Below are 26,021 nucleotides of genomic sequence, written 5' to 3' on the forward strand. Positions count from 1 at the left end.
GGAAACAGAAAAGCTTCCTTCTTCCTTGCTTGTCTGTACTTTTTTTTTTTTTGGTGGGGGGGGGGCTCAAAGATAAGGCCAAATCTGTGGAGGAAGCATATGTCACTTTTAGTGGTTAGGAAAAGTAAAAATGAGTTTAACATCAAAACTGTAGTAGTGGGATTAACATAGTGTGTATAACGAAGAATAAAGTTTCAAGTCAATGTCACATAAAAATTGGTGGAATTAAAGTTAAAGTACAAGCTGAGGATACTTTGTATAATTTAGCCAATTTACAGATAGTTAAAACATGAAAATACTGAAACTGCCAAGAACACTAAACTTTGGCACTAACTTCTACTGCAGTGATTTTATCCCTACATCCTCCCAAATAAATAGATTAGGTAAAGACCTGTAGCACCTCAGACTAGGCTGCACTGGGTTAATGTGGAGTTTCAAGAGTTTGCCATTTCAGTGTATGAGTTTCAGTCCTTTGTGGGTTTTGACAGATGAGTGTCCGTTTTCAGCAGTAAGCCGATAAAATAAGCTAGGTAGAGGAGAGAGGAGAGAGGAAGACTGTGAAAGGGTGGAACAAGTGAGAGGTGTTGGGAGTTGCCTGTTGTTAGCAGCATTTGTATTTGATCCCAAAGATGTCTCCTGCAGGGCAGACCAGAAACCCAGAGGCTGTCGATCAGCAACAACCCTGAATTCAAACTCCCTTCAGTGACCATGATGCTTGTGCAGTTCACTGGTAGTTTTACTTTGGAGACCCTATTTGTCAGTCTTCGATTACTAAAACATGTTGATTAACCTTTCAGACTTGTTTCTGAATGTTTCTTTAACAATTGTGTTAATTGTAGATGTAGAACTTCCCTTGATATTTGTAAGGTACACAAAAGCTAACCATCAGACCATACTTTCTCTAGCCCAAAGACTTGAGTTCACAGTTATACATAATTTTTGACCAAAGACTGAGCTCCTCTCAGGCACTTAATTATGAGATACCAAATGCAATCCAGCATGTTAATATGAGTTGAAAACCATTCCTTCCCACCAGCTGCCCTCAGAGATAAGTGTCTTAATTCAGGTCGTTGTATTTTCAGAATGTAAAGGATTTGTGCTTTCTGATAGTTAAATATTTTATGAAAGTTGTCTTCTGGGACCTTCAAACTTCATCATAAGCCAAGTTTGGTCATTGTCTAACTGAAGAGCAAACTCTTTCCTCCAGATCTTTCTCGGAGAGCATGAGGACAGAACTCCCATCTGCAAAGGATCTCTTTTGTAAGTATATCTTCCAGGTTTCTTAATTTTTTCAGCTCATATTAAATATTCTCATCTTTCTCTTCTCTCAAGGCTCTGGGAGAATTTGGTTTGTGGGTTTAATAGCTAGAGTGTAGTGATTGACATGCCTCTATTTGACACATAGCTTCTGAATAATATAAGTACTAGTATGATAAACAGATTTGTGGTACAGATGACCCTGCCCCTTACTTATATTGTTTGTGTCCTGATCACCCTGTAGATCCCTTTAGAATTTAGGGGATTTAACATCACTGCCTGTAGTCACTGATGGTATTAACTGAGGGTGTTTTTAGCCAAGAAAGTCCACTTAGGCCATGGCTTTCCCATCTCAGCCTTGGGCTGGTCACCCTTCTGCTTTTAGAAGTTAAGAAAGATAAAGGCAGTAATATAGACTCTGGTTATGCGGAACATAAAGTTAAAAAGGAGAAAAGCTAAACTTTAAGGGATGCTGCAAGAACTTTGATATTGTAGTTTTGGTGTCTTGTGCCTGCACTGAATCTAGTTCTACACTTCCTCCCCACTTGTTTTTGATTACCCCTACCACTCCTGACATCATGGTAGTTATCTGTACCACTCTTGAACAGGAAAAGAGACTTCCAGAGCTACTGACATTCCAGAACAGTCTCACAGTCTGGGGCCTCCTTTTTCTTCCCATTAACTAGATTCCCTATCTGTGAATTCCTGTAGGTATAGTATAGGATGATGGCCTTAGGCAGGTTGCAGCATGTTCCCCTTGGGGGCAATTACCCCTTATCCTTGGGTTATTTCCATTAGTTCTTCAGTGCCGGGGCATTGGATGATGGGAGCAAAAAGACTAGCTAAACCGATATTGGACTCCTAGTTGCTAGCATGCAAAGATTGTCTACAGAAATGTTAGGGCATAAAATGCCAGTACCCTCTGTGCCTGTGCAGGGAAAGCTGCCTAGACAGACATTTGGGTGCCTGGTGATGGGGCTGCCTTTATTACAACTTACCTGATGTCTTCTGTACATGTTATCTTGCTGCTGAGTACAGAGGTGCTTGACATGATCTTTCCAAGACCCCAGCCATTACACTATTTGGCTCCTCCTTATCTGGCCTTTCCACAGTCTTCACCAGTGGCTTCTATTTTGAACCTTTCTGCTACTAAGAGACCTTTTTGGCAACAGTTCCCTGAGGCCTCCATAGGAATTTGAAACCTGCTTTAGGCAGATCAAGGAAGAAAATGACACACAGGCTTGCCTCTCAGAAAATTTGCATATGAATGTTTATCTACAATTGTTGACGAAGAAAAAAAGGACGACTTAACTGAGGAACAAGAAGTTTGGTGAAATCTACCAGGCTGTGATTGAAAAAATGGAATGGTCCTTGGAAGATGTTCTTGCCCTTCCAGCTAGAGGCTTGCAGACCAGGTACCTTTCAGCACTTAATCTTCCTAAGTTATTGTTATTAAAAAGAAGTCTTGATACATTTTGGAGGGTAATTCTCTTATACCATTTGTCCATGCAGTGAAGGATCTGCTATCTAATTAGACCTGACTTTAAAAGATCCTTCTTAATGATTTCTTACATCACTGAAAACATGTTAACACAGTCCATTCAAAATGTAATGGACAACTTTTTCATTTAGGCCGAAACCTGAGTGCTTGTTTAGCTGCTGCAAGTATAATTGTTTGAGCAAACTGATGTTATGATCTGCTGTAGAATTTGTAGCATAAGACATTTCTCTAAGGCTGTCTTCAATTTTTTCGGGTCTTGAATGAAATCTGTGGACACCTGCATTTTGCGGACTTAAGAAAAATTGGAATCTACGTAGTAATCACCTGGTTGTACTGGATGTTCAGAGTTTAAATGCTTGCAATATATTTCTTTGTAATAACTGTTCAAAACTTATATTTTATATGTGTGCTTACCGGAATAGATCCCTGATCTCATTGGACAAATTTCAGTCTCTGCTCATAGCTTAGTGTTTTAATTGCTTTTGTAGTTTTTTTTTTTACTTCATTTAGTGTTTTTGCTGCCTTTATTTGGGCTGTCATGAAACGGGTCCATGGACTGTCAAATCAGCTTGCTCTGTTAGCAAACAAAGAAATACAGTTTGTGGGTTTTTTTCAACCGATATCTCTGGTTGAAGACTTTGACATACACGGATCATTTTCGGAGATTTCACATTCCTAAAATAAAATGAGAAGGTGCATTACTTAGCAGCTTTGATTGGTCACAGTTTAAACCAACAGTGTGGGCATTAGACAGAAGAACGCTGTATGATACATAAAGTTAGGAATTTGAGTAAGTTGCATGTTGTCCATTTTTATTTTGTAGAGTAAAACTAAACCAGAATTTAAAAGAAGTCCACTCTTCCTGCAGACCATTGATTAATAAAACTGTAACACAAAAAATGGCCTTTTCATTTGCATTTCTCCTTTTAGATGTTAAATCAATAAACTCAAATTAGTAACGGCTTCTGCTATCTGCTTGAGATCCTTTTTTTTCTAGGATTTTGGTTAACGTTTTACCTCTAAGTTTAATCTGTCCTCATCTCTTCTTATTTTAATTTTTAACTTTCAGAATAAAGAATTATGTTTTTTGAAGGACATACCTAAAATTGGTCAGAGATACTGTGTGGATAATGCAAAAAAAAAAAACCAAAACATAACAGACTATAATGTCTTGTGTGGTGTAATGCCTGCATTTCCTGCAAATTGGACATTACTGTCAGTATCCATGATTAATGATTGTTAGTAAATCTTTTTCCAGGCTGTATTGCATATATAGGTATAACTGCTTCCCTAGCATAAATCATTGTTAATTCTGAATTTCATGTGTTCCTTAAATACTTAAATGATTCTGATAGCTGGGAGCCAGGTTTCAGATAAACTATTAACTAGGCAATCGAACTATGAAAACACATGGACTTATCCCTTGATGTTTAGAGACACTTCATTGTAGAAACAAAAATGTTAACCGGATTTGGAATACAACAAATGAACTAAGAGTGATTTCTTATTGCATTCTGACCTCACAAGTTTCTATTTTGTGCATGAGTGATTTGCAGTAGATTAAATGTTACTGGTGCCTGCAGGGGACAGGAGGATATATTCTTTTACTTTGTTTCTTGTTACAGACTTCTGGTGAGAAAATAAGATGCAGTTCTTAAACATTTTTCTGTGGTAGCTTCCAGTAGGTTTATTAATCTGTTTCCTCCGTTCTCATTCACCATTATTGCATATGGAGAGCAGCACACAGGAATATGGCAGTTTGCTGAAATGGTAGTGTCTGTTCTAACCTTACTTTTTTTTACTTGAGCCAGCAGATACAGAAGCCTGTGTATATTAAACACTTTGCCCAAAAATATCAGACTGTTTGAAAATCGATTGTAATTGCACTTAATTTAGAGTTATGGTTTGTCATAAATTGCTCCTGTGTCTTACTTGTGGAGAATGTACTACTTTCATATTTTCTTAGCTGATAAATGGTTATGGAGGGGGGGCAGTGCAACATGGGAGATGTACAGAGCTGTATTCAGCTTTCCCCCTTCCCTACAGACGTGTCAGGACAAACGGAGTAAGATGACATATGTATTTGTCTCTTTCTGAGAGGAGCTTTCTAGTGGGTGACATTAAGGATGTGCTTTGTCAGTGCTTTTTCCTCTTTCTACCGTTCTTCAGATATCCCTGTCTCTTGCAGCTGGCTGTATGTTCCCTTTTGGAGTATTCCGTATCATCATTTCACCAGGTTGAGGGATGACCAGCCCGTATACTAACTCTTCCTTTTTTGCTCATGCACTTCATCTTAAACCCAACATGCTTAGCGGGAATTTTACTTGTTTGATGTTGTAGGAGCATACCAAACCTTCAAAGTATGCTTGCACTTACGGGATCACTAGCCAAGACCTTCAGAGGAATTGCATCTGCTACCCTACCATGGTATAATAGTGCCTGAAATGCCAGAACGTCAGGGTAACCGTACAGCCTGTGAATGGAAATTTGGAATCCTTTTTTAACAGTAGGATATCTGTTAAGGTGCGTCAACACAAGGATTTGATTCAGATTGGAGTCTGAGAGGCGATAGTAGGTACAGATTCAGGAGATGTAACCAATGTAGATTACTTCTCTTTGTGTCCACTATATTGCGTCATCCCTTTCATGGGTTGAGAGCTCTGGTTTGACTACCTAGGGATCAGGCTTTCTACTGTTGTCAGAATAGGACTGCTGTGATGGCAAGAGATGTGTTCCAGTGACCTCTGTTGGCAGTGAGCTGTGGAGGTCAGCATCACATCTGCTATTCTTGTGAAATAACAGGCTGGCTATTTTGTGCAGAATGATACATTGAGCCCCTCTTATGCAGGCTGCGAGTCTACTTCTGGCACTTCTTATCATGTTTAAAGAGACTCAAAAGGAGAACAGGTCGTAGCTCGACCTCTTAGCACAAAAAATATGGACAAAGCCAAAAATAATGGGGGAAGAAACCCTCAAAAATAGGGACAAATTTTAAATATTGCTTTTACTAATTTAGAATGTTGCTAGAATAAAAAGGTCTTGTGTTGCCATCCATTTTCTGAAGGATATGAAGTCTGAAATTGAAATGCCTATCATTGTTTAGTTAATTCATTCCACACTTTTTTGCCACAAAAATCCAGAAAATCACAAATTTTGTGAGGAACAGAACAAAAATATGAGGCTAAAATCTGGTCATTCTACAAAAATCTGTACAGTGGAGAGGTATGGAACAGTTGCCCATGCTAGCTTTTATTTCTACCTTGCATTTTTTGATGCATGTGTTCTAGTTGTTTGCATATCATAAACACACAAGTTGGAAATGCAACCTGATGCTAGTGTGAGCCTCTTGCATGCAGGTGCTGCCTCTTGTTGGCTGCATTCCCCACTGCACTGGGGTGGCCTCTCACCTGTGCCTCAATCTCATAGGCCATCACCTGAGGGCACAGAGGGGACCAAGATACCATTTTCATACAGAAGAAGGTAATGATTGTTCTATTGCTGGAACTTTTTCAGTAGCTCTTCTTTGGGAAAACCCTTAAATTCATGACATTCTTTTGCGTGGTCTCTGTTCCACTGTCCTTCTGAAAATGAGGTTGAGTTGGCATCATTGGAGAAAAAAAGACAAAGGAGCCTTTAGCAATCTTTCCCACGGATCCTTTAGAACCATTTTCTTTTGACACATTTCATTTTTATGGTTTGGTTGCACTCTGAGTGGCCGTAGAGGAGACAAAAGTTTGTTGCCCTCTATGTACCACCAGGCGAGTGGCATGTTTTTCTCAGCAAGCTTCCTGGGGCAGATCAGCATATTGACTGAGGAGACAAAAATCTTATTCACATTCCTACAAAAAAGGAGCATAGAGGTTACAGATAGGCAGTGCAAGAGGCTGGTGTTCTTTAGGCTTCAAGGTTCTAAGTTATCAGCTTCCCTGAAGCCTTCTCTTGTAGGTCAGACACATAAAAGCTGATAGCTTCCTGAACCTGTGGTTCAGAGAGTTTCTGGAAAAAGTCTCTGTGATTTCCATATTTATCTGTTTAATTTAATTTATTTATTTGGTAAGTAAGTGATCTGGTCAAACTGATATTTTTCACCCTTAACCAGCTCATGTATTAACAATTAGACATTTGGTAAGATGTACAAAATAAATGTCACAGACTGAAATTATAGGTATGCACAATAAACAGTGCAGGGAAAAATTCCAACAACCTATCCAAATGTATATTTGGTTATAGTGAGGATGATTCAAGTATTCATCAGATACATTTTTTAGGTTATTTGCAGATGAAAAGATCGTTGTTATCACTCTTGAAGTGTTCTTTACAAACTGGTATATCCTGCTGAGAACAGCCAAACCTCAGGCCAGCACACCAAAGCCTTTACACCTTTCAGGTGCCGTATGTCAAACCGATGTTTTACATCCAAGATGTAAGGTACATAAGTGACGTACAGGTGCCTAATCCTCAGAACTTCTTTGCTGCCAGTCTGAATGCTACATTGAATTTGGTCAGCAAAATGTTTGCCGAAATGGTTCAGCCACCAAGCCTGCTTAAGGAGAAGTGCACTGGTGGGTTCTCTTCCTTCCTCTTTTCTTGTTTTGGCTTTACCTTTTTACAGGTCATCCAGGAAGAGAAAATGTTTTTGTGGGATTTAGATTCCCCATAAAGATAGACACGAGCAGTTTCTTTTTTGTTTGGGTGCTATGCATGACCTTACTTAGTGTGAGATCTGTCAGGCATTTGTCCTTAAGACCCTTTGCAATCATCTACCATCCCTTTCCATTTACTTGAAGAACCAGTCTAAACTATTAGCTCAGGGTACCATGACCTCTGAATCCACCTGCCCCAACATTCAGCCACTGCTTAAGAAAAAACCCCAAAAAGTGTGCACTAACTCTATGGCTGTCCAGCCGCTTCTGGACTTCTCTATTGTTTTGGATGAAGAACCTGTGGACCTTTTGGAGCCTACTCCAGTTCCTTCTGTCACAACCCAGTTGGAGAAGGACACATGGCTGACTACCTGCATATGTCCAACAAGGCTGTACCTACATCTGCTGCAGATGTGGAGGGGAAACCAAGGCTGATTATCAGAGGGGCCTAGAAAGATTAGAAGAAAGAGGTACATGGTACCTCACTGAATCTAGACAGGGGTCTGAACTTCCTAGATTTGTTAAAGGTGATGTTCCTTTGAAAAAGAAGCAGAAAACCAGTTGTGTCCCCTGTGGCTAAGGATCCCCACAATGAATGGGAGGTTTTTTACTTGGGGGCTTTTCCATGCTTCTATGGCTTTTACCCCCCCGAATGATTTTCTGTTTATGCGTCTGTTTCCTGGTCTTCTACTCCTTTCAGACATCCTAGGAAATCTGATTCCTCTGAGAAGAGATGGATTTAGACTCTGGTGAGGAGTCATTGGCTTACTCTACTTAGATCCATTTCCTCTTGCCCTGAGGTCTCTCCTGACTCTCTTATAGAAGAACTGTCCTTTGGGATGTGGTGGTTCATATGATGGAACACTTTAAGTGGGACTGTTCCCAAGTATCTAACATTCAAGAGGTACAATGAACTCTTGCAAATAGATTCTCCTTTGTCTTCTGCTGTCCCTTCAGTTTTGGATGTCCTTCTGGATATGCTCTCCTTGGCTTTTCAGACTCCTGGTTTCCACCCTAAGAAGCCTGAAGTCCCTGAAACACAAAACATTTTGTATAAAAGTCAACCTTCTGATCTGGCTGCCATTTCTGGGGCTACTGATAAACCGTCAAAGTTGCCATTGTCCTCTAAGCCTTTACCTTCTGATAAGGACAGTCATGCTATAGAAAAGTATTCAAAAGGTGTGCAGTTCTGCTAACTTAGCCTTCAGGACCATTAACTACCAGACACACATGACTTAATATGTAATGGTTCTTTCTAAGCTTGGGAGCATTTTGAGTGATATGCCTGACTCTGAGGCAAAGACCTCTGACATTTTTCTTTAGAGTTTTGCCTCTCAGGTGGCTTGGTATTCAAGTAAATGCTGCTATGATGCTGATGATACCTCCTCTAGGGCTGTTGCATCTGGATTTGTGTTGAGGAGGTTACTGTTGGTTGTGCCCTCAGGCTCTTCCTGAGGACATCAAGACTAAACTACTGGACTCTCCTTTGGACAACCAGAATCGCTTTGGCACTGCAGCTGCTTAACCTTTTAAGACCCTTCAAGATAAAGTTATAAAGGATCTGAAACAAGTCTTTTTCTTCTGTTCCTAAATTTCAGATGTATTGTCCATCTAAGCCTTCCTTTGTCTGTAGGCAACCTAGAGAAGGCTTTTAGAGGTAAACAGGCTTCCAAGATAGTTTTTCCTGACAAGCCTTCTCAGGGTGCTAAAGGTCAAAAGCCCATTTTCCCTGATAGATCTGCTTCCATTTAACATTCAACCACTTCTACCCCTCAGACACATTCCTCTATCCCTCCTTTTGACTCCTGCCTAGCAACAGATCACCACAAACTTTTGGGTGCTTTCCATTATCCAAAATTATTATTTTATGGTCTGGAAGTCCCTTCACCCATTCTCAGGCCTTCTTCAACCTTCTCCTTTCCAGCTGCCTCATTTTGCCTCATTGGTTCTTCAGGAACATTTGGTACAGAGAACCATCCAGTCTGTTCTCCCTTCTCATCAGGGCAGGTTTTTTTACTCCAAGATATATCTGGTTTCCAGGAAGAAGGGGTCTTGGAGGCTCATTCTAGATCTCTCCTTTCTCATCACTTTTTCAGATTTTTTTTCCCTTTGGGTTGTTTTCTGTCTAGATGCTGTTTCTTCTGTTGTGTCCACAAGCTTTTCTGGTGTCCCTGTGTGGGTAAGCATCCTTTAAACATATTTCTATTTGCTCGCTCTTCAGGAAGTTTTTAAATTTCTTTGTTTCTTCCTCACATTACCAGTTCTCTGCTTTGCCTTGTAGTCTTTCTACAGCTCTGAGTGCCTTTAACAAATGTCTGGGCAGTGGTAGACTTCTCCAGACTTCTGGGAATTTAAATGTTCTATTATTTGGATGACCTTTTGATTCAGGCCCCATATCAGCAGCTGCTGTTTTGGAATCTTATTTCCATTGTTCTTCGTTTTTGCATTCTAGGGTTCACCCTAAATCTCAAAAAGTCTGTGGTGAACCCCTCTCAGGACCAAGTGTTTTTGGGATGCAGGATTCAGATCATATCAGTGATTGATTGCCTCTCACCCTCCAAGGTCCTGTCTTTGACTGCTTATTTTTGGTCTCTTTTCCTGCTTCCAGTCCTATTTGCAAAAAAGGAACTTGGGTACATGGTATCCAGTATTCCCATTGTTCCCTTCACCAACCTCTATATGAGAACATTTCAATGGTATCTGAAGACTGATTGGCTTCAGCACTGCCATCATGTGGATAGTCCTCTTCCTGTCTTGCCTTGTGTCAAGCATGAGTTCTACTTATGGATTCATCAGATTTCCCTCAATCCAGGTCTGTCTTTTCAGGTTTCTCTTCCCACTCAGGAGCCGTACACAGATGCTTCCAGTCATGGTTGGGAAGCTTCCTCCAAGAATCTCAAGTTCTATGGATTTTGATCTCATCAACAGCTGTTATACCATATCAACATCAAGGAGATGATAGCTCGCATTCTGGCCCTTCATGCCTTCCAGTCTCTTTGCTTGATTTTCAGCATGTTGCAGATGTGCCTGTCATTTCTTTTGTTGTTTTCTGAGACCAAAGTTTATGTAGTGCAGTGCTGCTTTTGCATGCAAGTTCTCTTCCCCTCAAGGACTGCTACCATTTTGTTGTTTTATGCTGCATTTATTATGGGAAGGTATTTAGATTTATCACAGATAATAAGCTGGACTTACAGTACTCTAAAACTGCAAGTGTGGGGTGAAACTTCTGTCCCAAGATAAACATACTGAATATGTTCAATCCTCAAAAAATGTTCTTCTTATAAGGCCTTTCTATACATGTGTTGCTTTTAAACCTTTCACTTAGAAGGAAATGAAAAATTGGAGTTTGAGAAACTGCGGCTACCCCAACTAGTGAGCCCATTTTCCAAGGTATCCTCATCTGCATTAAATGAGTCAGTCAAGGGGAAATTTGGTTTAAAGATTCTGTGCCTTGTGCTAAGAAGACTAGATCTGCTGATTCTTGTAGTTTTAAAGTGTGTTGCTTTCCAAGATGGGTTGCTTGTTAAACCAAAACCATATCTAAGCATCTTAATGGCATAGCTCCCTTGAAGTGAACCTCACTGCCATGTGCTTAAAGTGTATTGTCTGTGATACCTGAGCCTAAGCTGCATACTCTGTCCTTCATCATCAGCATCAGTCAGGTCCTGTGGGTCTCTGTTGCTTCATTTGGATTTCATAAGAATGTGAAACATTTTTTTACTGTTCAGCAGTTGTGATCCCAGTTGCTGTTCTCTGTCAGCATCCTGGTTTTGAGACCACCTTCCTTGGCAACCTTTCTTATTTGAGTTCCAGCCCTTCCTTATGGTGGATACTTTTTGTACCACTTCCCTTGGGGTATGTGTTGACATTGATGGCCTAGTTAGGATCAGTACCTTTGGCCTTGATGGTTTCAACATTGCCATTGGCTTCACTGCTTGTGACCTCTGGGTTGATGTTCTGGTCAATGTCCAGGCTCCTTTTCATTTTGGGGCATAGTATTTTGCCCATGAAGCTGGTATTTTGGCATTCGTTGTCAAGGTCACGACTTAAGTGAATGTGCTAATAACTGCACTTGCCTTAACAATTCATGTCAGCTTGACAGTCCCGAGGATGGGGTCAACCCTTATGGCACTTAAGATATGGACCCTGTATTGCACAGTATCAATTGCTCAGGGTTGATGGCCATAGTTTCCAGTTTACGTCTCTTGCTAGTTGTGAAACAGATGTTGCAGTTATGCCTGTAAAAGATGTACCCTTGAAAAATACAATTGATGGCCCATGGACCTCTTTTTATTGCTTGTCATGTGCAAAAAATCATCTATTGACAAAATGCTTCAAATAAGTTATTTAAATAGCCACTGTGATACCATGAACATTTAAAAATACACTACATATTTTTTTAACATTACATATGTATAAAAATGTGTGTATGTGTATATATATATATATATATATATATATATGTATGTGTATATATATATATATATATATATATATATATATATATATATATATATAAAAAATAGTCAGTAATAGCAATCCACGGTGGTGGTGCTGCGGTAGCATTGTCACCTCACAGTAAGACACTGTCCGGTTCGACTTTCAGCTAGAGTGTCTTCTGCGTGGAGACATGTGTGAATGGGCGTACCTTCGTTGAAGGTTGTGCATCAGGGCTGGCAACTCGGCACGTAAAAATCAACTGCCAATCATTAGCGGACCGGAGTTCTGCTGTGGCGACCCCTAACCGGGAAAAGCCGAAAGACACAACAACAACAACAACAAGTCAGTAATAGCAAACTACTACACAGTGTTTCATCAAATAAAGCCCATTTTGTGAACAGCATGGCTCACTAGATCAAAACCTTTGTAACTGATGAAAACACTTGATGTTAATAGTTTTCATTTAATCCTGGAGGGTAGTCTGCTCTTTAGTTTCCCTACATTCTAAGGCTTTAAAATTGCCCACCAAAGGACCACAAACTACTTTATCTAAGACAAAGAATGTACATTTCTTAAAATTGTTGCATAATAAAACATGTTGTGCTAGTGCATTATTCCTGTCTTTGTTTCTCACTGCCAACACACGTTAATAAATCCTTCTACTTAAGGACCTGATGGTCTTGTCAACATAAAAACTGGTACAAGAATTACATACTGCGAGATAAACAATACCCACAGAATCACATGTAAACCTGTCCTTTGCCCAAATAACTTTCTTGAAATGTTTCAACTCAATAGAACCTGAATTGGCTATGTATCTACATTGCCTGCAATGACCACAAGCAAAAGTCCCAACAGGTTCTTTGACCCCATTGTGTGATTTCTTAGAAGTACTTTCAAGTATACTTCTTATGTTACATACCTTTTTATAAGTGAACAAAGGTTCATTACCCAGGACTTTCACCAATTCAGAATGTGCAAGCAACACCTTCCAATTTTCCTTAACACGCCTAATAATGTCCATTCCATTTGAAATGGGCAATGGGAAGGCCAGCTCAAACACCTTGTTATTTTGATTCACCCTACTTGCTACACTGAAATTACCTCTAAAATGGGACTAGCTAAACTGTCTCTGAGAGTTATAACTTCAACAACAATGTTATGTAACCAAAACAAATCATATCCCATGGCTGTAAAAAAATCCAGTTTATTAACCTCACCATCAAAAACAGAATCTTCAATGGTCAAACGACTTGGCCTTCTAAGTTGTCCTTTGACAACCACTCTTTTCATATGTTGGGGGTGAAGACTGTCCCTGTGCAGGTACTGATTGACAAAAGTAAATTTCCTATGGATACTGCTGAAACGAAAACTGTCAAGTTGTTCCGACTCCTGCGTAAAAACCCGCTTGGAGTGGTTTTTGCGCTTGTTCCGACTCAGCAAAGCTCCTCGTGGTCCTGCTGAGTGGTGCTAGCAGCAGAGAGACGAAAAAGAGTGACTGCTACCTGATTTAAGAACCTTTTTACTACTTTTACCTTTGCGACTGCATATTCTCGCCGAAAAGCGAGTTGAAACTGCTCTTTTGCTTAAAATAAGCTTGTTACTGCAATTATTATTACCTGCACTTTGAAATTGTCTTTTTCTGTTTGAATTAACTGTTGAGGCTGCTCACTCAAGTGTGCTAGCGTGTGTAAAGTATTTACTGTGCCTTTTCTGCTGTCTGCCTAAAAAAGAAAAAAAACAAAAAAAATCCTTGTTTCCCACCTTTTGTGAGCTAGAATAATCCTTAATACAGGTTTTGCTGTATTGTGGACTTTAGTGCAGTTCCTGTGGTGCCCATATCCTTACTTGGATAGGAGGAAGCTTCTCTGTTCACCAGTGGGAGTGGGGAGCTTTGAGCAGCCTATCTGTCCCTGGAGGAGTGGTCTCAGCCCAGAAACTTGTTGTTTATTGGCCATTTTGGGCTAATTCCTAGCTCTTTCAAGGTCCCTGCTTAACCCGATTTAGCGCGGTTTTGCGCGTAGCGCAGCATCGGGCAGCGGCGCTTAATCAGCTTTAAACTATTCTCGGCTCCACAAAGTCTGCTCTTCACTTTTTCCTTAGAACTGATCTAAATGTCAAAGGAAGCACTCTAGTTTCATTTTAAAGCCTTGCACTTGCTCTTATAAGTAATCTTATAAGCAAAACACCAATAAACTTAAGCACTACACCCTCTTATACTCTTTTTAAGCACTTAACACCCTATAGATCCTTTTTATCAGTCAAAAGGTATTTCATCATAATATCCTGTTTCGGGTATACTCTCCAGTCCAGCTGGTGAATATGGGAATCTTGAGGCAATGTTACAACTGCCTTATGTACACAGACAACCCTCTCCTCCTCCCAACAAACTCAAATATATGTGAGAGATGCAACTATATAGCCAAACTGGAGGCTGAGCTCCCTCAACCCAAGACTGGCACAGTCAGTCAGGAGGAGAAGGTAACCACACACACCACAAATCCAGTCTCACATAGACCTATCGCAACAGCAAACCAAACACATAAACACACAAAAACATACTCGGAGGCTCTAAATAAAAATCTCCTCAAGCAGCAGAGACCTCCAAAGCAGACACCCCAAAAAACGATACCCCACAACAATACCCACATATCACATAGTTCACAAAGTCAGTGTGCCACACAGTCACAGCCCTTAAAGCTAAACAACACACCAAATACACTTGTAATAGGTGACTATTGTCAGACACACTGACGTCCCACTCACCAGGCTGAACAAGGAGAAGGTCGCTGTAAGCTGCCTGTCGGGTGCCAGGATCCGCCAAATAACACAAGTACTCAGGTCACTCCAAAGCAAGTACAAATATGACTCCGTCATTGTCCATGCTGGTGTGAATGACCTGAGACATACCACCCTGGACTACATGAAAAGAGACATAGAAGAGCGCTCTGATCATGTAGCCCAGGCCGGTATGACCCTGACCTTGAGTAGCATCTTACCCTAACCAAGAATGATGCCACAGTATAAAGACAAAATGATCAATTTTAAGAATTGGCTAAAGTATTGGTGTCATTCAAAGGGGATCCAGTATCAGTCAGCCTGGGATGACATGCTCGACAAGCCACATTGCTTCGTTAGGGACGGCTTGCACCTGTCACCCCTGGGCTTTCGAATACTGGCAAAGGCCCTTGCCACCCCCATAGTGCCTTTTTTAGGCAAGGCACAAAAGACAAACCCACCTCCATAGACAACACAAGGAAAAAGAAACTACGGGTAATGCTGCTCAACGCCAGAAGTCTAAACCTCAAGATGCACGCACTCAAGGCTCTCCTCAGTGTGGAGAATATCGATATCTGTGCAGTAACACAAACCTGGTTCAAGGCTCCAGAGAGCACCCCAGCACTACCAGGTTATACCTCCTACCATGCGTTTTGGCCCCAAAACTCGGACCAAACCACAAAAGGAGGGGGAGTATCCATATTCATCAAAGATACCCACACCTCCAGGTTAGTGGCACTGCACGACAGACACCATCCATGTGCAACTAACAGTGGGCAAAACTGCCTTTCATTTTGTAGCCTGTTACAGACCACCCTCCCAAACTCAGGAACCCCACTCTGCTTTCCTGAGAACACTGGAAAATATGAAGGTCTCCCCAAACACCATCATATTGGGTGACTTCAACTACCCAAACATAGACTGGGAGCACTACTCAAGCCCCAATACCCTCGCCCAACGGTTCCTAGAATTTATAAACTCAAATGCCATAGAACAACTGGTCACCACTCCCACAAGAGGGGAAAATATATTGGACCTGATCATCACCAACATGGGGACTCATTGTTCCATACCTGAGGTATACCCCTCATTGGTAAGATCTGACCATAAATTAATCTCACTGGACATCCTTATCCCGTCCCCACCCCCAGCCAAGTAAATAACAGTGAAGAACTTCTCAAAAGCAAACTTCACACTTCTCAAAACCGAGGTGGAATCCTTCAAAACCCCTGGGCCAGTGGAAAATATGGCCCAAACCGCAGAATCCTTTACAAAAGCATTCTCTGGCCACCTACAGGAATGCATGGATCGTGCTATCCCAAATAAAACCAAGACTCACTCCTCCAAAGCAGGAGACTTGTCTGGTGGACCCCAGCCGTAAACAAGCTATACAACAGAAGGAGGAAGCTACTACATGATAGAGCAAAATCCCAAAAAGGGAAGGCATCTCTGATCAGTACTAGCAAGAAACTATGATCCCTTATTAAATCATCTAAGGCCAGCTTCGAAAGAAAAATTGCACAAGACACTAAAGATAATCACAAGGCCTTCTTCAGTTATGTCAGGAGCCTGGGTGGCAACTCCCAGATATGCTCTGAGTTAGTGCAAAATGACAAAAAATACATTTAACCCACAGACATTGCCAACATCCTGGCAGACAGATTCAGTGCAAACCCCCCCCCCCCAAAAAAAAGAGCAAATGTCTATCCCAACAGAGTGTAGCCTCCCTGACATCACAGATGCACAGGTGAGAGCTGCCCTCTCCAAAGCAAAAAACACAACATCAATGGAACCGGATGGTGTCCCGGGCTGCGTCTTACACGAGCTTCATGAAGAACAGTGACTCATATAAAGTCACTGTTCAATCTCAGCCTCACTAAAGGATATGTACCCAAGGAATGGCGTACAGCAACAGTGGTCCCACTCCACAAAGGTGGTGCCACAATGGACCCCGGAAACTTATCGCCCTATAAGCCTGACTAGCCTGGTCTGCAAAGCTATGGAGCGTATTATCATGGAACTCGTAAACAAAGACATTGGGTACCTCCAAACACTGGATCCCACCCAATTCTGCTTTGTAAAGGGCAGATCTTGCTTCCTGAACCTGGTCGACTTCTTTGAAACGGTCACCAAGGCAATAGATGAAGGGAAGGTAGTCCACACAGCCTACCTGGACCTCACAAAAGCCTTTGACACAATACCCCACTCGGGCATCATAAATAAGCTCTCCAGCTTAAATATCAACCCCTATGTCACAAGATGGGTTGCAAACTGGCTCAGGGATAGAACCCACATGGTCAGAATTGCAGGTGCCTTGTCAGACTCTAAACCAGTTACAAGTGGCGTACCACAGGGCTCAATCCTGGGACCTCTCCTGTTTGGTATATATTTCTCAGAGGTACAGGCTAACACAGGAGGACTATGGCTGACCAAGTTTGCAGATGACTGCAAACTGGGTGCCATAATCGACTCGCCGACTGACACAAGCATCCTCCAAAAGGGTCTCACAGAGACGGATAACTGGTGCCAGAGCCATGACCTAAAGCTAAATGCCAAAAAGTGCATAGTCATCCCCTTTGGGAAAAACAAAGTGCCCACAAACTACCACATAGGTGGAAATCCATTAAGTACGGAAGAAGTAATTAGGGATTTGGGGACCCAAGTAGATAGCAATCTCTCCTTTGACAATCACGTTGCCAAAGTGGTTAGAAAGACCTTCTATATAGCCCACCTCATCACGAAAGGGTTCACATCTAGATCAAGAGAGGTCATTGTGCTCCTCTACTCATCAGGCCCATAATTGAATACAGTGCCCCATTTGGGGGATGTACCTTACCCGACACCTGCAGCAACTGGAAAGACCCCAAAAGTACCTCATCAAGAGGATCAAGGGACTCAAACAGATGCCTTACGCAGTTAGGCTAAAGAAACTCCAGCTCTACTCAGTTGCTTACCGCCTACTCAGAGGCGATCTGTGCCTGACGTATAAAGCCATATCCAACCCAGATTTAATGGACATGCTCCACGTCAGGAAATCCATATCCCTTAGAGCTACACGCTCCAGAGACTTAAACCTCAGCACAGAAATAAATAGAACAGATTCATATCCCAGAGGCTCCCCTCACTCTGGAACAAAATCCCAACCCATGTTAGGCAGAGCCCCTCAATGACCCTCTTCAAGAGAAATCTTGACGAGTGGATGGGAGATCATAGGTTTACCCCGGGATCTCTTCTGTGTCCCTACTAGACGGAGGCACAGTAAACTAACCTTAAAAAGGGCTATCTACTGTGACCTACTATATAGAGGCACAGTCAAATAATCTAAAAGGGTGGCGAAAGCCAAACACACACTGGCTAGGCTTATAAATGCCCTAGGGCAGATAGCCTAGTATCAACCTATGAACAAGTAGTTTCAAATGAATATCCAGGAAGTCTATTATTTTCCCAAACCCTTCCAGGGTAAAGTTCAAAAAACTGGTTGAACAATTCAGGTCTTGCAAGTATAACTGGAAACTGTCAAGGTCCCCTTGCCACAAAAAAAATACCAAATCATCAATGTAATGCCTATAACATAAAATATTCTTAGCCAAAGGATGTGTCACAAGAAATTTCATCTCCCACATAGCCGTAACTATGTTAGCAAAAGAAGGAGCCATTCTAGAACCCATTGCCACACCAGAGATTTGCTGAAAAATACTAGTTCCAAACTTAAAAAAATTAATTTCCAAAATCATTTCCATCAAAACACACAAAGTGTTGATCTTATCATTGTCAAAGTCAGTATGACCAGTCAAATATTCCCTAAATAAATCAATTCCAACTTCTTGATCTATACTTGTATAAAGGGAAGTGACATCAAGTGCTACAAAAAATATAGTTGACTTTTCAAAAGTTTCCAACTTGAATTCACGTAACAACTCTAATAAATGCCATGAATCTTTTAAATAAAATCTTGAACTTTGAACAATGGGGTTCAAAATTTTATCTAACCAAATAGAAATTGGTTCAGTCTTAGAGTATGCTGCTGACACTATGGGTCTAAGGGGGGGGGCACTTCTGCATTTGTAGACTTTAGGAATACAAAGACAACTGCTAACTTCGGATGTTCAACCTGTAAGGACATGTATACTAAGTGTCCAATATTACCTTGACAAAACAAATCAAATAATAAAATGTTAATGAGCTTGAAACGCAATAAAACTTCATTTATATTGACCTGTTTGTAGTTTCTGTGCTCACTCAAAAGTTGCAGCATAGCATTTTCATAGTCCACAGTATGCATAATGACTAGGGCCCCCCACCCTTATCTGCCTACATTACTCAGATCCTTGTTAGTAGCTAAGTCAATTAATGCTTTCCTCTCTCCCTAAGTAAGATTATCAGTACTGTGAGACTATCTACTTATGTCTCTAAAATGCTGTTCACATAGTGTACCAAAAACTTCTAAGGAAGAGCATAAGGCAGGATTATAAGTACTTCTACATTTACATTGTTCTATGGGTAAAACAGAAGTAGACAAACCATCAAAAATGAACTTCAGATTCAACTTTCTTAAGTATAACTTAAAATCCACAAATAAATTTACTACATTCACTTTGTTGGAAGGAATAAATGTAAAGCCGTGGTGTAACACCTTATAGGTGTCCTCTGTTAACAGACAAGTTTAAAATGTCTATACAAAAATGTAAGTTCTCTTTTTGTTGTTTCCATTCCTGTTGTTCCCTTTCTTCCCTTGTTCCTTCTTGTGTGTGGCCTGAACTTCTTTTGATCACCTCTGGGATCTCTGCACCCCTGATTTGTCCACTAAAAAAGGTCCATTCGTTGTGGACATAGCAGCACCAACATTGGGAGAATTATTGACAACATTTGCCCAAAGATTTTTGGAATCCATAAATTCCAATGTTTTAGATCAACTTATCCACCAATATCCTGGACCGGGGTCTATATTAGAACATCGAAGTTTCACAACTTTGAATGTTCCACTATCGACCCCTATTCAGCGAACATTGAAAATGGCGAAGCTACAGAAAACCAAATTTTTTCCTAGGGAAAGAATTCGGATGTCCGTTTCTGTCGCTTCACTATTTTCAGCACTATACTGGAAAGTTTTGGCGGTCGGGGTTCAGGTGGCGATTGGGTGCGGGAGTGCGAGTTAGGTAAGTGCGGTTAGGGGGTGTGTGCAGTTGTGGTGTGAGTGTGTGGGGTGGGTTAGGGGTTTTAGGTTAGGCGGTGTAGGTGAGGGAGTGTGGGTCAGGCGGAGGTGAGGGTTAGGGGTTAGCAGTAGTGTTAGGTTAGGGGTGGTAGAGAGGGGAGTGTGAGATTGAAGGTGGTGAGGTAGGGTTGACGGAGGTGTGGGGTTAGATGTAAGATTTTAGTGTATGTGTGGATTGCTGTTTGTTTGGTTGGTGTGTGTGTTGTGTGTGTGTGTAACACTTTTTCTTTTCCCTAGGAAAAAGTTCAGCACTCTATTCGGTTGTGTTGTCAGCGCTTGAATTGAATGAGAGAACATTATTCAAGTTGTGGAACCGATGTTCCCCACCCCAATTAAGGTAAAAAGCTTCTCCAAAGCCAACTTCATGCTTCTCAAGACAGAAGTAAAAGGAAGCAAATCTGTTTGTACCCTGCAATAAACAAACTCTACAACAAAAGGAAGAAACTGTTGCAAAAAAGAGTAAAATCCCAAGATTGGAAAAACTCCCTTGTCAGCCTCAGTAAAAAGCTGAGATCCCTCATAAGATCATCCATAGCTAGGTACTAAAATAAAATTGCCACAGATTCTAAAGACTAACCACAAAGCATTCTATAGCTATGTCAAGAATCTCAGATCTGCTCTGAGTTACAGCACAATGACACTAAATATACAGAATAAACTGATATTGCCAACATCCTGGCAGCTAGGTTCAGTGCAAACTTCACCTCCCTCTCACCCCCTAGAGGGCCCATCTCTATACCGGAAAAATACCAAGTCCTGCTAATCACGGCTGCACAGGTAAAATCCACACTCTCCAAAGCCAAGAATACAGCATCCATGGACCAGACAACATCCCGGGCTGTGTTCTGCATGAACTATAAAACGAACTGGCACTCCACCTAAGTACCATGTTCTTTCCTAGCCTCACTCCAGGCCAGGAACTACTGCCCTATTAGCCTGACTAGCTTGATCTGCAAAGCCATGGAACTTAAACAAACATAGGAAACCTTCAAACTTTGGACCCCACCCAGTTTTGGTTCGTGAAAGGCAGATCAGGTCTCCTAAACCTGATTGACTTCTTTGAAACAGTCACCAGAGTCACTCAATGGGTTGCCAACTGGCTCACTGACAGAACCATACCGTGAAAGTAGCCAACTCCAGGCCAGCTACAAGTGGTGTACTACATGATTCAGTCCTGGGTCCACTCCTGTTCAACATCTACTTCTGTGAAGTATAGGCCAACACAGAGGGTCAATGGCTAAGTTCGCAGATGACTGCAAATTAGGAGCCATTACTGAATCCCCAAATGTTGTGGACATTCTACAAAAGGGCCTCACTGAGACAGATGCCTGGTGTCATAGCCATGACCTCAAGCTCAATGCCAAAAAATGCATAGTCATCCCCTTTGGGAAAAACCCTGTACCCATGAACTACCACATAGGTGGTAGTCCACTTAACACCGAAAGTGTGATGAGACGTAGGGACACAGGTAGACAGTAGTCTCTCCTTTGATAACCACATCGCCACAGCAGTCAGGAAATCCTTCTACATGGCACACCTCATCACAAAAGGTTTCTCATCCAGAAAAAAGGAGGCCATTGTTCCTCTCTACTCATCACTCATTAGACCCATTATAGAGTACAACGCCCCATTTGGTATGCACCTCACAAGACATTTACAACAACTGGAAGGGCCACAGAAATACTTCACAAAGAGGATAACTGGCCTCAAACAGATGCCCTATGCAGACCTTCTCAAAAAACTCCAGCACTACTCTGTCGCATATCGCCTACTCAGAGGCGATCTCTACCTAACATACAAAGCCATGTCAAACCCAGAGCTGTTGGACATGCTACACTTACAGAAATCTCAATCCCTCCAAGCCACACGCTGTAAGGACCTAAACCTTGTCACCACAATAAACTAAACATGCTGGAGGGATAGGTTCCTGTCCCAGAGACTCCCCATACTTTGGAACAGATTGTCCATTTATGTCAGGCAGAGCACCTCATTAGCCCTCTTTAAGAAAAATCTTGAAGACTGGATGGGAGATAGGAAATTCACCCCGGGAATCACTTCTGTGACTCTGCTCGACAGGGGCACAGGCAAATAATTTTTGGGTGGCGAAAGCCAGGCAATCTTTATGGCTTGGCTTGAAGAGGCCCTAGGGCAGAGAGCCTAGTACCTACCGATGAACGTAGTTATGGTACTTGCATCTTGGTCATCTTTCTCAAATTCTCTCCCACCTAGCCTGCGTCAAAGCTAAGTGCAAGAGGAAACAGCACTTGGACTCGCCGACGAAGTTTCTTACTCTGGACTTGATTACCAGAAAGCTGATTATCCCATCCTTCTGCCCAGTGTCCCCAAATTTGGTAAGATTCTGAAGCTTACCCTGTCCTGGTATTGTGTGCTGTACTAATGTACCTCTGTTTTCATGTCTTTATTTTTCCACCTCAAAGTGACCATGATAGGCATTGAAATACTAAGATCTTTTTTTTCAGTACATTTCGTCTTCCTGTTCCTTCAGTGTAACTTGTGTCCTAATATGGCATGCCCTTGAGGTGTTTTATTTTTCCTGCATTTAGTTACAGTAACAGTGATGTGAGTCAGTAACCTCTAACTGATTCTTGAAGCAGTCAGTGCTTTTTTATCTAATACAATTAACTCAAATCAGAGTAAAAGTTATTTAATATGAAGTAGGTAAATTGCATGGTTTATTAAATGTTCAAACCTGCTCTTTCTGGACAGTTTCTAGACTCCCACACACTTACATATGTGTTAAAGTTCGTAGGCAAGTCTTATGAGCTCTGCAGATTCATTTCTGACTAACAGTTGTGACTTTAATTATCTGGTAGGGCAGATGAAAATTTACATGTAGTATTGTCCTTAATTTTGTTGGTTACATGCCAAAAGCAATATGTCAGTGGCCAAAAACGAGAGTACGTACCAGTTTTTGATGTGGGTTGGGGTCTAACGTGCCCCTGTTCTTCATATAAAGATTTCTACGTCTAACCAGAAGAGCTTCACTTTAGCTGTTAGAAAAGCTTCCTAGCACTGTACTAACCTCAGCAAGATAGCTTCACAATGTAAAAGTATGGCTGATTAACATTAAAATTACAAAAAGTGCGTTGCCTAGCTTAGATCGTCGAGGCTGAAATCAAATTTTGCTAGGAAACAGTGACAGTTGAATAGGAAATCAGATTGTGGGACCTTAAAATGATCAGTGGAAGTGCAAATGGAAGTAGAAAAATTGAAAGTACTGAAGGGTTTCAGGGAACAAAACTTCAAGTCTGAGTATTGGGAGAAAAAGTAATTGATAAAATTAACTACAAAGGAAGGTAGAATTGTATAAGAACTTTCACTACCCCTCTGAGAAATGGAGATGTGCTTAAATGTTTGAAAAACTTTAGCTTGCTTATTCAAAGTAAGCCTGCAGTTCTGGAAGCTCACTAGGTCCCTAGAGGGAGAAAAAACATGTTAGAGCTGTAAAATAATTGTTTTGCATTTTTTATTTTACTTGGCCAAGTATCTTAAATATATGTGGAAGAAAATATAAGCATCAGGGAAATGTACTGCAAAATAACATCAATCCCGAAATTATATGTACTGATTAACTAGAACAGTGCAGAAGTGCCACACAGTGTGAGAAACAGAGGAGTCCTGTTTTATTTATATGGTGATGGGGAAAACGTTGTGTTAGTGTAGTTGTTGTTTAGGTCACTCCTGTAACATTTATTTCTTTACAGAGAATATATATTGTATTCTACTACATATTTTCTCCTATTAGCCATCCTGTCGTCACTCCCACATCCCACCTTTCCTTTTGCAGTTTGCCTACATCCCTTTTCAGCTGCAGATATTTTCTTCCCATCTACATTTGCTACCCTGCTAGATCTTTGCTGTTTTGACATCTTGGAGTTGGCTGCCTTTTTCCAACTGATCCATTCTGACCTTTCTTGATCATGGCACACCTCTTTTGTGAATGAATCACAGTGATCTTCAATAAAATTTTATACTTCTAATATAACTACAACATTTTTCACAAAATTCTTGGCTATCCAGTACTTAAAACCAACCACATCTTTTTCAACAAACACGACTACCTTGGCATCATTAACTTACTATAAAAGGAATTATTGCTTAGAAGTATTGCACTAATTCACCAGAGGGGCTGTCCACTAATTTATGCCACACTTTTTTCCATTGCTATGTGTAGGTGCTCAAAGCACAATGGCATCACGTGGATAACTGTTCCTCACAAAGGGCTTGGCCATAATAGAACCTGAAGTCTTTCTTTTACAGTAAATAAAAAGGAGCAATGGTGTCATTCTCCTTCCATAAAAATAAGTAAAGAAGTAACCTTTTTTTTTTTTAACAAGAAACATCTTTATTAAATTAACACATATGACATAGGCAATCTTACATTTATATAAATGAAAACAAACCATCATAACACAATTGTGGCTGCAAACATTAACTATTACTTATAATATCTCCAGTCATTGTCAGTCAGACATTTCATAGCTCATTCAAATCCTGCTTTCTTTTAAACTTTGTTGTTCCTCTGCATGTATTGTTCCCACAATTCCCATTTTTTGTATGTAATTTGCTCCTACCCTTTTCTAAAGATCCCATTTCCAGTTGTTTTATCTCTGTTACTATATTCGCTACTTCTAGTAACGTTGGATTAGAATTTGATTCCCAGTTTCTAGTAACTGTTTCTTTTTTTTTTTTTTTGCAGCTACCATAATTAGTCTTAGCAAAGTCTAGGCTATTCAGATTCTGTGTCATAGTTCAAAAAAATCATTTCCCTAATTACAACAATTTGCTCACCCAGTGTCTCTGACAAAGCAGTCTGCAGGGAATATTTAAAGTTTGCCAACTCATAATACTCTCAGAAAATGTGTTCCCAGTTACCCGTTTCTTCCCCATCACACCTCCAACATTTGCTGCCTACCTGAGGAAAAATTCTTTGGAGTCTACTTGGGGGTATAAAAATACCTATGTAAACACTTCCAAACAAAGATCCTAAATCTTGTAAACTTTGTTGCATATTCGGGAGACATACATATATCCTCCCCATTCTTTCTTTGTGAATTCCTTGTCCAGTCTCTCTTCCCAATCATTTCTAACCTCCAGTAATTCATTCTTAGTTACCATGCAATATTTTATATGTTCTAATTACTCCTTTTTTGATGGCAGCTTGTGTTCTAGATTCTACTAAAAACTCTACCAGTGCTGGTCTTTTATTTAGGACCCTCTATTTCTTTCTGTTTGCCTATACTTTGATAGAGAAGGCAATCTCTAAGCTACAGTCAAAACAAGTTCTTGGCATCTTTCCATTCTATTACCTTTCCCTCTCTACTTATTTGCTACCAAAACCTTGGTTCCTTTGCCAGGAATAAATTTCATCCCCCTCTTGCCTATTTGTCTGTATCCCTAGTTGCAGTCAACTGAACCTGCTTTCTCCATTCCTGTGTTGGCTTAGTTCTTAGAATACTTTCTGATACTTTATGAATATAGTATTCTGTTTGATTACTGTTATTCTCCCTAATTTATTTATTTTTTTTTAATTTATTTTACATTTGTTAACCGGGGGTGTCTGACTGAGCCGTAAAGGCCCTTTTTCAGCAGAGGCCCGGGGAGAAAAGCTCCACAAAGAAAAATTACAGACACATTTAGTTATTTAGACATGATCAGTATACACACAAATTACAAAAGACATGTTTTTACATTGGTATGCGGCACACACAGTTACAGTGGAGAGAACAAACAAAAAATATTAATTTAAAAAATAAAGGTAATTAATACATTTGTGGTGTACAGCTGAAATTTGGAACATAGGTAGAATACATACATAGTACACAGGTACAGTACATACATTGTAGATGAGCCAGTGTTTGTGAGTAAGATTGAAAACTATTATCAAGTGCTCTAGATTTAGTATGTATATGGTCTGCATCCAAAATCCTAGTCCCTCCTTGTTTCTTGAGCTTCTCCCTTGTTTCATCATCATCATCCCTTTCCACTTTGAATTATAATTTTCTGCTTGTACTATGTATAGGAACCTTAACTGTGTTGCCCTGAAATATTTATTTTATTTATTTATTGCAGTTGGTTTACCAGGATAGTCCATTGGGCCGTAAGACCCGCTTTTTCATGAGAGTCCTGGGAAAAAAGCAAAAACAAAATATACATTCAACATTTGACA

Source organism: Protopterus annectens, chromosome 9.part0 (genome assembly GCF_019279795.1).
Source record: "Protopterus annectens isolate FY-2018-M chromosome 9.part0, PAN1.0, whole genome shotgun sequence".
In the NCBI taxonomy this organism is placed as follows: domain Eukaryota; kingdom Metazoa; phylum Chordata; order Ceratodontiformes; family Protopteridae; genus Protopterus; species Protopterus annectens.